Raw genomic sequence first — 13,858 nt, forward strand, 5'->3', positions numbered from 1 at the left:
TAGCTCTGTGAAGCTCTACTATGCCTAGAACTACTGGCTCTTCTATGAGAGGTCCATGCTTATCTGAATGTAATGAGTAGATATCTGACTGTCAGCTGGCTGAGTGGTTGCTACTACACGTCGACATTGCAGTGCTATGAGCTAATTGTTAACATCAACATGCTAACATGCTCACACTGACAATGCTGTTTAGAAAGTACCATTTCAACATGTTAGCATGATAACATTGGATAATTAGCACTAAACACAAAGAATAAGGCTGATGAGAATGTCAGTATTTTACAAGTACTTGGTCTTGACCAAAGCGGTGGACCTACTGACAGTGACATCCCTAAAATCTCCCAGCAAACTGCAAAAAACTACAAAATGATGAAGTGTGAATGTTTCTCAGAGAGTAAAGGCTCTGTGAATATAGCTTGTGTGATATATCTACTGGGTTTTCTTACACCCCTAAAATCAAGAAGGCCATGCGACCTCCTGTGAAGCATTGGCGACCCCTAGTGGGGGTCCCGACCCCCAGGTTGTGAATCACTGCTTTATTCCAGTAATGGCTCAGGGATCTGGGAAATATACTACATTTGGAGAGATTGCATTACAAGCTGGCCAACAGAGATGATACCTTCTTAAAAATATGACAACCTCCCCCCCGATGAATGAATGATTACCTTCAGTAGAACTCTCTCTCAAACCACCTTAAAATAGAGGTGCCAGTGACCACACCTTGTATATGAACCATTTACTTTTCTGCGTCACCTAGATTCATTAGGGACCGAGCCAGCAACCGGCAAGGTGCTTGATTTCTTCTTCTTACCTATTATTATTTTTAGCCCCTTTTGACTGCATTTTTGCCCCCCTGAACATATACGAAAAGTCAATTTTATTTGGCAAACTTGTCAGGCCTGGTGAAAATGGGGATATTACATGTGTCGCTTTTGGGTTAGCCACTAGGTGGTGCTACTATCATAAAAAATGCGTTTAGACTAATAACTTCTGCATATTTTATCGTACATTCAAAAAACCTATATCCGCACGTTCGGTGAATAGAGCTAAATCTTCTAAACAGGCCCCGCCCACTTCCGCCTATAATTTTTTTTCGTTAGAGCACGAAATGTCCTTAAACTACACTTTTTCACCTAGCACCTGGGGATTTGAACATTTTTGAAATTTCAAACAATAAGCACGCTATAAAATTAGCATTTCCTGTTGATTTTTTGTCAAAAAAGAAAGTGGACCATTTCTCCACATTGGTATGTCCGATTGACACCAAACTTGGGTCCCTAGTTCCACGTCTTCCTTAAGCATCGTGCACAATTTCAGGCCATGGCCACTAGGTGGCGCTCTTTAAAATGTAGAAGTTTATATCTCTACAACGGTATGTGTGATTAAGATGAAACTTGGTACGATGCTTCCCCATGGCTCCCTGAGGCTCGCTAAAAAAATGTGTCAACAATCCGCCACTAGGTGGCGCTCTGGTGGCATAGTAAATCACTGTGCGGAGACCGTAATAGTTATGAATATGAAATTCACAGGGCACGTGTAGAGTTGTGCCTGAAGCTCACATACCAAAAATCGTGTTTGTCGTGTTTGTAGCGCCCCCTACAGGATAAAAAAACAGCAGCCCCGGCGCCACGTTTCACCAATATGTACAAAACTCGGTAGGCACGTGTAACATGCCCGGACATACAAAAAAGCCTCTTGGCTTACCCGAAACCCCACAGGAAGTCGGCCATTTTGATTTTGATTTTCACTTTCAGCAAACTTTTCGCGTTGTATTTGAACGAACTCCTCCTAGGGAATTTATCGGACTTGCTTCAAAATTTGTGAGTACAGTCAAAAAATTGTCCTGATTAAAAGTTGTGCTATTTGTGCATGTACGTTGAAGGGCGTGTCCGTGGAGTGCCCTCAAAGTTGGCCATAGTGAATTCCGTGCGCAATTTCGGGGAATTTTTCGCCTTGTATTTGAACAAACTCCTCCTAGGGATTTATTGGATCTACTTCAAAATTGGTCAGTACAGTCAAAAAATGGTGCTGATTAAAAGTTGTGCTATTTGAGACTGTACATTGAGCGGCGTGTCTGTGGCGTGAGGTCAAAGTTGGCCACTTTGAATTCTGTCGTCAAACTGAAAAGTTGAGCTGTGACAGTACATTAAACTGCGTGCCAGTGACAACTTGTCCATTTCAGCAGATTCGCCATAAAATAGTGCTCATAACTTCAGTGTGCAATGTCCATTCTCCAATAAACTTAAAATATTCTGAAACAGTTTTGCCCTGAACACGTCTTCATAACTTCAGCGTACGTGGTCCAATCTCAATGAAACTTCACGTCTTTGATAACACTCTCGCCTTGAACATGTCTACATGACAACATTCAGACATAGTGATAGCGCCACCTTCTGGCAACAGGAAGTAAGCGCTGCGTGGCGATTTTGAGCTGATTTACGTGACATTTTCGCGTTGTTGTTCGCACGTGTTACGACGGCACGCGACGCGGCCGCAGCACGCCCCGAGTTGCGTGGAGTGCGAGGTCCCGCTCAATGCTGCTTGCAGCTTTAATTCATTTTATCTTTCCTGTCTTTGTTAAGAACATACAGAAACTGAATGGTATTGTTACGTCCTGAGCTACTGCTGATGTATTGCAATATAAAGAAAAAGAAAAAGAATAACAACAATAAAACAAAGTTCAAACACTTCATGCTTGAACCACTAATAAGTCCTAGGTAATCCTGCTTCCAGGCGTGAGACAGAACTGTTTTCAAGGCCAAGCGCAGCATTATGAGGAATCCAGGCCACAGACGCTGTCATCCTATTATCCCCTTAACTCGTTAAAAACCTTACACCGTAAAATGTGATTTTGCCTGTTTGTTATGTCAGCGTATAATTTCAGTTTGACTAATGATTACTGAAGTTATTGTAATAACGTAAAATTTCTAGTTAAAAACGTCTCAACTACAAAATAAATGTTAAATTGAAATTGCATGTCCAGGTGAATCAGTAATGTATGTCAACCTGACTGTGGAGGTCAGTTAGGCAGCTGTGTGAATTAAAACGCTTGCGTCATCACATTTTTGCGTTACAGCCACAGCCATTTCCTTCGATGTTGAAATTATTTTTGCAACCAACTTTTTCGGTGAAATAAGGATTTATTTCAACTAAACCACAGATACTGAGTTTTGGAGCAGTGGAAAGACGAGCCAAGACATTTTGGGTGAGTTTTCCTTTGTTTTCTGTTGAGTTTAAATGTGATTTGGGCAGCTGTGGCTCAGAGGCAGAGCGGGTCATTCCTTAATCGGAAGGTTGTGGGTTCAATCCCCGGCTCCTGGTGCCACATGTCGAAGTATCCTTGAGCAAGATACTGAACCCCAAATTGCTCCTGATGCCGTGCATCGGTGTGTGAGTGTGTATGATTGTTAGTTTCTGTTCGATGGACTTGTAAAGGCGCTATACAAGTACAGGTCCATTTACCATTTGTGGTCGTGGTTTAACGAGGTGTTTAAGCTAAAGTCTTAGTGGGTCTTTGATGGTTAATGAGAAAAACTTGTGTACTGCTGTATTTTTCTGTTTAATAAAGAATATAAATGTAAGGATATTTACTTTCTTGACGTTTTGTGAGTTTATATTGATTATTTATTTGACTAATTAATAGTTGTGAATTTGCTCGGAGGGGGAGGGGGGGAGCAGGTTCGTGTGCTGCGCTGCACCTGTTCCCTCCAACAGCAAGTTCATGAGCTCTCACATGTCTGCAGACTTTTAAAATAGTAGAAAATACGAGGGGTTTGTGCTACTTTTGGACGTACTAATTAAGAAAAAAACTAACATACACATAAAGGACAGTTTCAAAGGTGAGAAGTTGTTGTACAGTATTTTACTGTTATAAAAATGTTGAATTTGAATTGTCATAAGTAATCCATATATTAAGTGGTTGTTGTGAGGGCATCACACAGGGGGTTATAAAAAAAGGGTGTTAAAATAAGTAATATGAAATGAAATTCTATCCAATCCAATCCAATCCAACTTTATTTGTTAAGCACTTTAAAAACAACCAAAGTTGACCAAAGTGCTGTACAGGAGAATAAATAAGATGGTGATGGTGATGATGAAGACCACTGTGAGGAATATAAACAGTGATGGCGACAACGCTGGAAAGTACCCGTGGCAGATAACACGGACAAAGTCCGACGGCGACGCGCTTGCTGTCCGGGCTGCAGACGCTCTTTCACACAGACGTGCTCGGTGTTACACCACCTGTTGTTTATGAGCACGGACAGTCCCCCTCCTTTCTTCTTGCCGGTCGCGGTGGTGTCCCTGTCGGCTCGAACTAGAACAATATTGTTTTAAAGAAAAAAGTCAAAACATGAAATGTGATGAAGGAAAAAAGTTGGATATTGAATATGGCTTAGCATTGCATGTGGTTGTGATAGTATTTATAACTGAGTCTTTCCTTTTCATATTTTATTCCATAGGTCTACATGATGACAACTGTAACCTTTTTTCTCCTCCCTGTTTTTTGCTTCTTTTTTTTAATGTTGAATGAAATGGACTTTGTACTTTTTTTCTGTGGAAATCGTAAGAGAACAATTGAACATTACCAGAGTAGCCACAGAATCTGCCCTCTACCCTGTATATACAAAGACTGTGCACAGTATTTCAGATCAAAAAAATCCCTACAGGTCCACTTAAGAGTTCATGGAGGTCATGTTTTACTCTTCATTGTACTTCCTGCATTAATAACTGTTTATAGGCCATCATTAGAAAATGAATTTGTTGTGAGTTTTTATAGAACATCTGCTAACACAGTCACTAATCATTAATACATGTCTGAATAGTGGATGTGCAAGTGCATGCAGAAATGTACAGTACAATGAAGAGTAAAACATTTATAACTGTGATTATAAACCACATAGTAATGACTATTTACAGCAGAATCAGGCTTTATAAATGATGAATTCAGTATTTACTAATCCATAACTAATGTGCTTATCAATGATGAATAAAACATTTTTAACTGTGTTTATAAACTACATACTAATGTGTATTCATGCGTTATAAATGATGAATTCAGTATTTATTCATGCTTAACTAATGCTTAATAGTGTGTACTCATTATAAAGTGTTACCCAAAAAATGTTATTCAAAGAAAAATTTGGTGTCATAGACCCAGTTGAATATGTTTTAGATTTGCCATTAAAGAAAACCTTTGTTTATGTTCCAGTTCTAAAAACGCTGCAGAGATTGTTAAATAGGGGTGACGTTATTGACAAAGTTTTAGAAGAAGCCAATACAGAATCCCAACCTGGCCATTACAAGCCTTTATTTGATGGATCATATTTCAGAGAGAACCCACTTCTGTCTGGGGAAGATCAGAGTGTTTCTTTGGGTCTCTATATTGATGACTTTGAAGTCTGTAACCCTTTAGGCACCTCAAGAAAAAAACATAAACTGTGTGCAATATACTATGTAATAGCAAATTTACGTGTTAAATACAGATCATCATTGTCTAGCATATACCTTGCTCTCCTGTGTAAAAGTGTTGATGCTAAGACATTTGGATATGAGAGGATTGTAGAACCACTTTTGAGAGATCTCCAACTGCTTGAAAACCAAGGGATTTACATTAGCAGGTTGGGAATCAGTATTAAGGGTACAGTTTTGTATGTATCGTCTGATAATTTGAGAGCACATTCATTTGCTGGTTTTCAGGAGTCCTTTAATGTTAACAAGTTTTGTCGTTTTTGTTTAGCCAGTCGTAGTGATATTCAGAGTTGTTCTGTGCAAAGTAACTCATTTTATTCAGAACCAAAGAGTCCTATAATGAGAAGGTTTGCAGGCTGAGGGAGAATGAGAACTTGAAAAGTGTTGACGGAGTGAAAAAAGACTGTGTATTAAACAAATGATCTTACTTTCATTGTATAACAGGGTTTGCTCCTGACTTTTTACACAACCTTTTAGAAGGTATTGTTCCTTTGGAGCTCTGTTTGTGTTTGAAAAAATTCATTGGACAGAAGTACTTTACATTGGATTATTTAAACACTGTCATACAGCGCTTCCCCTATACATTTTCTGACAGAACTAATCGTCCGCAGAAACTTTCAGAAAAAGTACTTGTGAATGCAACTATTGGAGGCAATGGTCATGAGAATTGGACTCTTTTGAGGTCGCTGCCTCTACACATAGGTGATGTTGTTCCTGAAAATGATGATGCATGGTCTGTGATTCTGGACCTTAAAGACATTGTGGAACTTTTGGCATCCTCCACCTTTTCAGATGAAAGCTCATCCAGGTCATGGTAATCCTTGAAAAGCTTAGTCGTAGGCAACTGGACTTGCCTATTGAAGTTTCACCTCTCATCCAAGAGGCTTTGTCAGTTCTGAAATGTCTTCAAGAAAATAAGCAAGTCCAGTTGCCTACTACTAAGCTTTCAAGGATTACAGTATTTTATCATTTCTAGAATTTGTTGTCGAATGGATACCATTTGCTGTTTGCAGGTTGTAATTCACATGACCAAATGGTAATATTTAGCATATTAAAATACTGGCCTAGTTCTGGTTTTTGATATTCCTTTGATTACATTTTGATGAAATGCTGAAACACAGTTTAGTAATATTTTAACTGTCTACAGGCTGATGATGTTCAATAAACAACTGGTAATTATGTTTTTTTCTTTTTAATCAGAGCTGCACAGAGAGGAAGAGGACAGTTCTTCTGCTGGGCCTTACTCACTTTCTTAAGGAGGATTCCTCATATTTTTTTAAGACTGTCGAGGTAATTCAATTCAATTCAATTCAATTTTATTTGTATAGCGCCAATTCATAACAGAAGTTATCTCAGGACACTTTTCTAATAGAGCAGGTCTAGACCAAACTCTTTAACATTAATTACAGAGACCCAACAGTACCACCATGAGCAAGACCTTGGAGACAAGGGCAAGGAAAAACTGCCTGTTAAAAGGCAGAAACCTAGGACAGATCCTCCGGCTCTAGGTGGGTGGTCGTCTGTCTCGACCAGTTGGGGTGAGAGAGAGAGGCAGAGAGAGAGAGAGCGAGAGACAGACAGACAGACAGGTGCATAGCAACAACAGTATTGGCAACGGCAATCTAGCAGGACCATGGCAGGAGGCTCCACCAGGATCGACAAGAACCTGCGAGAGGAGAAAGCACAAGGTAAGCATAGTTTAATGTCTTATTACAGTGGTCAAGAATAAGTAAGTTAATTTAAAATGGTCCAGCAAAGTCATGCCTGCTCAAACATACCTAATAAACATGTGCTGTCTGTAGATGTTAGACACAAATATGCACTCCATTCCTTGACTAAAAGCTACTTTGAAAAGCTCCATCCATCTTTGATAAAATTGATCCAAATCTGACACCAAGTTTGACCTAACAGCTGGTTTAAACAGCAAATGGAACTCACTTTGTTCTGTGGCCCTTGTAGATGCCATCATATAAACATTACTGCAAGAACAAATAAAGATGGTAAGATACTTATAACTTTCTTTGATATCTTGTGTAGGCCACAGATGATGAAAACACATTGACCCATGAAAGTTGGTGTTGTGATGGTGAAAGATGGAGTAGACATCACTGACATGTCAGTGGTCCTTGAAGAAAGAGTGACCCTACCTGATCTGAAAGACATCCTGCATGCCATTGCCTTGCTGATGGGTCTTCTTTTTGCACTCAACATAGACTATCTGAAGGAACTAAGGTACACATTTGAAGTCATTCAGAAGGTCCTGATGAATGGTGGAGGACAGTGTTCCTCACTTGTGCATGGTTTAAGAAACAGACTCCTGCGGAAAACCTTTTAAGGTTGTGTTCAGAAGTCTCATCTTGTGCTGGAGTGTTTAAAACTTCACATATTGAAGTTCAAACTCTAAAGTTTGCTGTTGAAGTTCATGCTCTCAAGTTCAAGTTTTGCACAATTTATGTAAATGCTCATTTTTGTATTTTGTACATTACTAAATAAGCACTTGTGGACATATGGAAGCCCATTTCTGAGAGTGAAAGAAAAAAGTTCCCCATGCAGTCATAATTATGAGATCAAAATTATGAGTTAAAAAAAAATAATCAAAATTATGAGATAAAAATTCAGTTGTGGGATAAAGTCTAAATTAGGAGATGGAAAAGTCAAAATTATAAGATAAAAAGTCAAAAATTCGATTTAAAAAAAAAAAGATAAATGAGATAAAAAGTTGAGGTTATGACATAATTTCAAATGTCTATTATAATATTGACCTTTTTTTTAAAGAAGCTCGTAGGGTCTTACTATGGGGATAATTTTTTTCTTATACTTCAAGAAATGAGCTTTGATACAGACTAACTGCAGACTGTATGTAAAGTCTTTGGTCCATCTTTTGCCCTCAACAATAGCCATAGCACTTGTTAAATTCCTCTGCAAAGGAATAGAGATCATACAGTGTACTGTATTCATTATGATAAAGAGAATTTGTTTTTGATTTCAAAGTGCTGTCTTTGTATTTCAAGGAGTTTGAAGTCTTGACTTTTGTTTAGATTTTGCTAAGCATGATTTTGAATGATTAGGTCAAATGGCCAATCTGAAATAGGATTTTAAGTCTGAACAACTGGAAATAGAGTGAAATAATGTGTGAATTTAAATCAGACAGGTATTACAAGAGGCCACATTACTTATGTTGAAAAAAAGAAATCTTGGATAAGTTTAATAAATTATTTAATTTTCATTAAAGTAATACATTTGCAAATTCAAACAACTATCCAAAGCAGTTGAATCAATTAACTAATCCAAGTCAACTTAGCTGAAATAAAAGGTTTAAACAACTTAGATTTGCTAGTTCAAACAACTTACTTATCAGTACAGTCAATTAACTAATCCAAGTCAACTTAACTGAAATAAAAGGTTTAAACAACTTAGATTTGCAAGTTCAAACAACTTAGTTTGTCAACTTAACTGAAACAAAAAGTTTGCATAACTCAGCATTTTAATTAAGCTAAAATAGATTTTCAAGTTCAAACAACTACCCAAAGGAGATCAATCAATTATCAATTTCAAGTCAACCAAACTAATGCAGAGGTTTACACAAGGGATATTTAGTCAGAGATAACAGAAAGTCATGTTAGAACAACAAATTATGTTTTTTCACTTAACTCAAAATTTTAAGGCAGCCCTTTCACTCGTGTTTTTAAGTTGAAACAACTAATTCGATTTTACAGTGTAAGGAAGGGACCGTTTATGCAGGCAGGCACCCAAGGCCGGACATCGGAGCATGTCCTGTGCCTTGACCTCAACACGAGCCTCTTATAAAGGTTTGAGTGTGTGTGGTGTTTGTGCATTTCGTTGTTTGTTCACTTGAGTGTGGTTTCTGAGCCTTCTGCAGCTATTCACCTCATGTTGTTGTGCTGTATAGCCTGCCTTTGATGCTCATATGCAGGAGCAGTGGTTATGAGCTTTGTAAACTAAATTTAATGTGTCATGGCAATCTAGAATTGAAATTGAATTGAATAGAATGAGACAAGGATTCAATTCTAAAATGCAACATCATTCTGATAAATAAAGAACTATCCTATGTCCTTGAATTCGAAGAATATAAAGAGCAATTTCCTTTAATATTTAAATTAATAATTACATGTGAAAATCTTGTCAATGCTAAGTGACTTACTGGAAAAGATTATTTACTTTATTCAACAAACTGCTGACTTTGGAACAGAAAGCTTTCAACTACATTGAGACTTTCTTTTTTTTTTTTTTAGACAACTATAGCCACATTTTCCTTCAGTTTTGCTGTTACAGCTTTGTTTTTCAGTTATGATGTCTCTAATCCACAAGGGAGATGTTAAAATTAAGTTGATTTGCAAAAAGTCAATATTTTAACTGATGAAATTCCACTTTTTACTGTCTGTCTTGACAGTGAGGCTTGTTTGAGATACACTTTTAGTTTCACCTGAGCACATGACCAGTGCCAAAATAACAAAAGGCTGCTGTTCAGTTGCACAATTGAGCCTTCAGTCTATACGGGATAAACATTTATCAGATCTGACCGAATAAAAAGTTACTTATTAGACAAATGTATTCAGCTTTTACCCTCTCATCGATTATAGATATAGATTTAAATCATGTTCTGGGTCTGAAAATGCTGTAAATCTGATGTTTATTCTTCCACCTTCAAGCATCTCCACATCTTACTCATTAACATCCAAATAAAGTTCTATTCTAAGCAAATTCCCCACATGAAAGCAGGAATACAAGACTAGTTCCCTTCATTGAAATGTCAGGCATACTAAAATTGACAGGTCAGTCTGAAAATATATTTTATAAATACTGCCATTCCATGTTCAACTAACAGAAAATGTTAATTGTCTATAAAACAATCCTATCCTGTTAGCCAACAAGCTCCTAGATCAGTGAAAAGTCTGGTATTCCCCATCGAGCAATGAGGTTGAGGTCAATCAAGGGTTAACCTGGCTCTGATCTTGTGAGGTTATCATTGCTGATGTCACAGTCACAATAAAGTAAGAAGAATTTAACTGGCATGCATTATGCTGTGATCACCGGTGATCAGGTAAATTAGGCAAACCTTGTACAGCTTCTTGGGACAAGAAATTTCAAGAAACTACAACCTGATCACCAGGGAACACTGGACCAGCATAATCTGTTTTGTAACTTTATTTCACCTGTGTTGCCCAGAGGCTAAGTGGTGTGATTCCTTATCTGAAAGACACTGTGGTGGGATCATGCTTAGTACTCTTTGTTGTACTTTTAGTACTGCTGTCCCCTCTAGAGTCCAGATATAGGTTAAACACCTCTTAAATTTGCACATTATACATTTAAACATGGCCAGGCCAGTATCCCGGGGCCTCTGACTGGCAGGGGTCTTCCAAGGCTTAGGCCGCATGCAGCGGGTGGCATGCTATGGCTAATAGCATGTGCTATCCACTAGGGCCCCCCAGAATCGTCAGCACTTGCAATGGTAGGGGCTCCTAGACCACTTGGTGTTTAAAATGTATGCTGACCACTTGGGCCCCTAGGTGCTTAGAGCGTGAGCTAACCACACCTGCAATATTGGTGTATGGTGTATGTATTCATAGGTATCTTTTCATTAATGTATAATCACATGAAAATCACCTGAGAATCATTGTCATTTTGTTACCTTATAATGAGATGTTTTTATCTACAGACGCGCAGTCTGCCATCTATGTAGTCAACCATGTTGAAACACCATTTTTCTACAGTAGCCAGAAGGGACAAACCAAACACTGGCTCTAGATATGGCCTTTTGCTTTTTTAGCAGCCTTTACTTCTACACACTTAACAGCCCATTCTCATTCCCAGGTTGTCAAATACAGGTGTTCAGTTAGTCGAATTCTGTAACTACACTGCTACATTCTACACACTGGTCCTTTAAAATAAAACCTTAACACTTGTTTCCAACTTTTAAAACCCATGTCTGTACAACGTACAAAGAAAAGTAAAAAATGCATGATTTGTCTTGAACGACCCAAGTGCTCTGGGGACACTGATGCACCAAATTCAGTTTCAGATGCCTCTGCCCAAAGCCACTTATGACTGATGATCAGGAGTATTTTGGGAAATGTGTCTGTGCATCACACCGGGGCGAGGGTTAGGATTAAAGAGTAGCTATACAGTGATTGAAGTGTGTCTGCTGATGTCTCACCAGGCTATAGCTATGCTAAGTAGCACACAGCCCCAGTCCCAGAATAGCTCAGGCCTCAAGCGTTTATGGAGTTGAGGCGTGGGACCTTTTCTTTGCCTGCCAGTGACACTGAGTGATATGTTGTACTCCCTCCAGGATGGAAAAAAAAAATAAGCTTCTCCTCAAAATGTCACGCTAGTTTCTTGTTCTTTGCCTTTAAATTGTATATGTAGATGCATCAGTACCATGCACGGATTTGTCATGCTTTTGTCGAAGGTGATTTGTAATATAATGAGTTCTTGCAGAGCTACACAGCCCAACTTCATGCAACATTTCCTTTCGATTAAAGAGAGCAGAAGTGGAAGTGACGTGTTAATTTGTTCTGCTCTGAATGCGGTACAGTATCTCCACAAGTTTTGTAATAAATGTAAGACGCCATGCTTTCAAAACCTGTTCAATTGCTTTGAAATAAATTTGATGTATTGATGTATTTCCGTAGGAGAGTTTAAAGAAATTGGTGCACTAACATAGGTTAAACTGTTCTTACGACTCAGAGGAACTCAACTTTCCCTGAGGGGAGGGCACAGCAGCTGTAGTCTACCTGAGAATAAAGTTCCAGCTCTTTGTTCATTAAAAAGTTTCTAGTGAAACTAAAGGACAAGGTCTTTTTTCCCAGAGGGGACAGTGAGAGCCCCCAGATCTATGTGACACTACAGCTCATTAAAAACGCTGACTGTCCCAATGCTGTTTTATTACTGGCCATTTCCTGTCTTCGACTGTTCCAGTCTGACACGTTAAAGGAATGAGAATGTGTGTAAATGCAAGTGTATGAGAGTAACGAGGGATAGAGGGAGAAGTAGAGACAGAGAGAGAGAGAGAGAGAGTGAGTAACAGTGGAAGAAAAATACAGAGATGGTCTAACAGAACCTTTGTTGACTCTGATTAATTCAACATAGTTTCCTGTTCTGCAACCATTGAAAACCTGACTGCCTGTAAAAAAGCTAACACTAAAGCAAAGAAACCTACCCTCATGGGATTAATTTAAACAAAGAAGGTAACCTTCTTCAGAAATTACATCATATTTCTCAAGTTTTCCTTTTTTTTAAAGCACACGTTCTTTTCAGTGATTAATTGTTGATTTTAGCCAAAGGGAGCACATTCTAGCATCATCACTGGACTGTTTCTAGTCAGGCAGTAAGTTGTACAGTTGTGCAGTATTGTTACCTACAGGACAGGCCAAGAACCATGCCATTAAACATATATCTGTGTAGACTATTCATATAGAAAGTAAAGAAACTAATTTTATAGCTTGTTCTTATTCATGAGTCGAGAAATACTGCAGCTTGGTCAGTGGTTCTACGCAGCAAACTAGGAACGCTGTAGGTATCATTTCTACAGGCGCCCATCTAGGAAAATGTTGTACCATCGAAATCATGTGACGTAGTATAGAGAGCAAGAAAGCAGGCATATGGAGGATGTTGGGTTGATGGATGAGTCAAACAAATACAGGACTTTACTACACCTTATTCATTCACTCCCTCCTCCACATGATTGGCGTCAGACATCAACCCTTCAGACACCGACATGTTTGAAGCTGAATGGCAAACACCCAAAATCTCTGAGTCCTCTGCTTTGCCTACCATTTCTTCTCGTCAGCCACCTCGGCTCTGCTCAACAATCCACATGCCCCAACGCTCCCAGCCCTCATCCACCCACAACTCTAACACCATCGGGCCTTCACCCCCCAACAGCTCCAGGGGAGTCTTCGGTCTTCGCCGTCCAACGAACATCCCGACTTTACCTCACTTTCTCTCCGGCTGTCCCTCGGCCGTAAACATACTCGTGTGGACGGTCCCTCACCTGAGGCACGCCCTCTCTTAGCGAAACATACCCATCCAACGTACCGATAACAAATCGCAACTTTTCCAACTTTTCACACACTTCCAGGAAAGCACCACTCTTCCTCGCCGAGCTTCACTGCCGCTTCTGGGTTCCTGTTGTCTGTCCGCGGCAACGCCAATGACCTCATGGCTCAGCCTTCCTCATCAGCCCTCTCAGAAGGCCAGGTCATATGAAAACCCAGTACCTGCCATTTCAGCTTCTCATCCATCTTCTTCTTTACCACAAACTTCACCAACAACCTGAGCACATGCATCCCTCCATCCCAACATCCTTTTCCCTTCTCTCATTTCTAACTTCCGCACCGTGTCTTCTTTGGCTGCCTCCACTCCTCCC

Source organism: Dicentrarchus labrax, unplaced genomic scaffold (genome assembly GCF_905237075.1).
Source record: "Dicentrarchus labrax unplaced genomic scaffold, dlabrax2021, whole genome shotgun sequence".
Taxonomy (NCBI): domain Eukaryota; kingdom Metazoa; phylum Chordata; class Actinopteri; family Moronidae; genus Dicentrarchus; species Dicentrarchus labrax.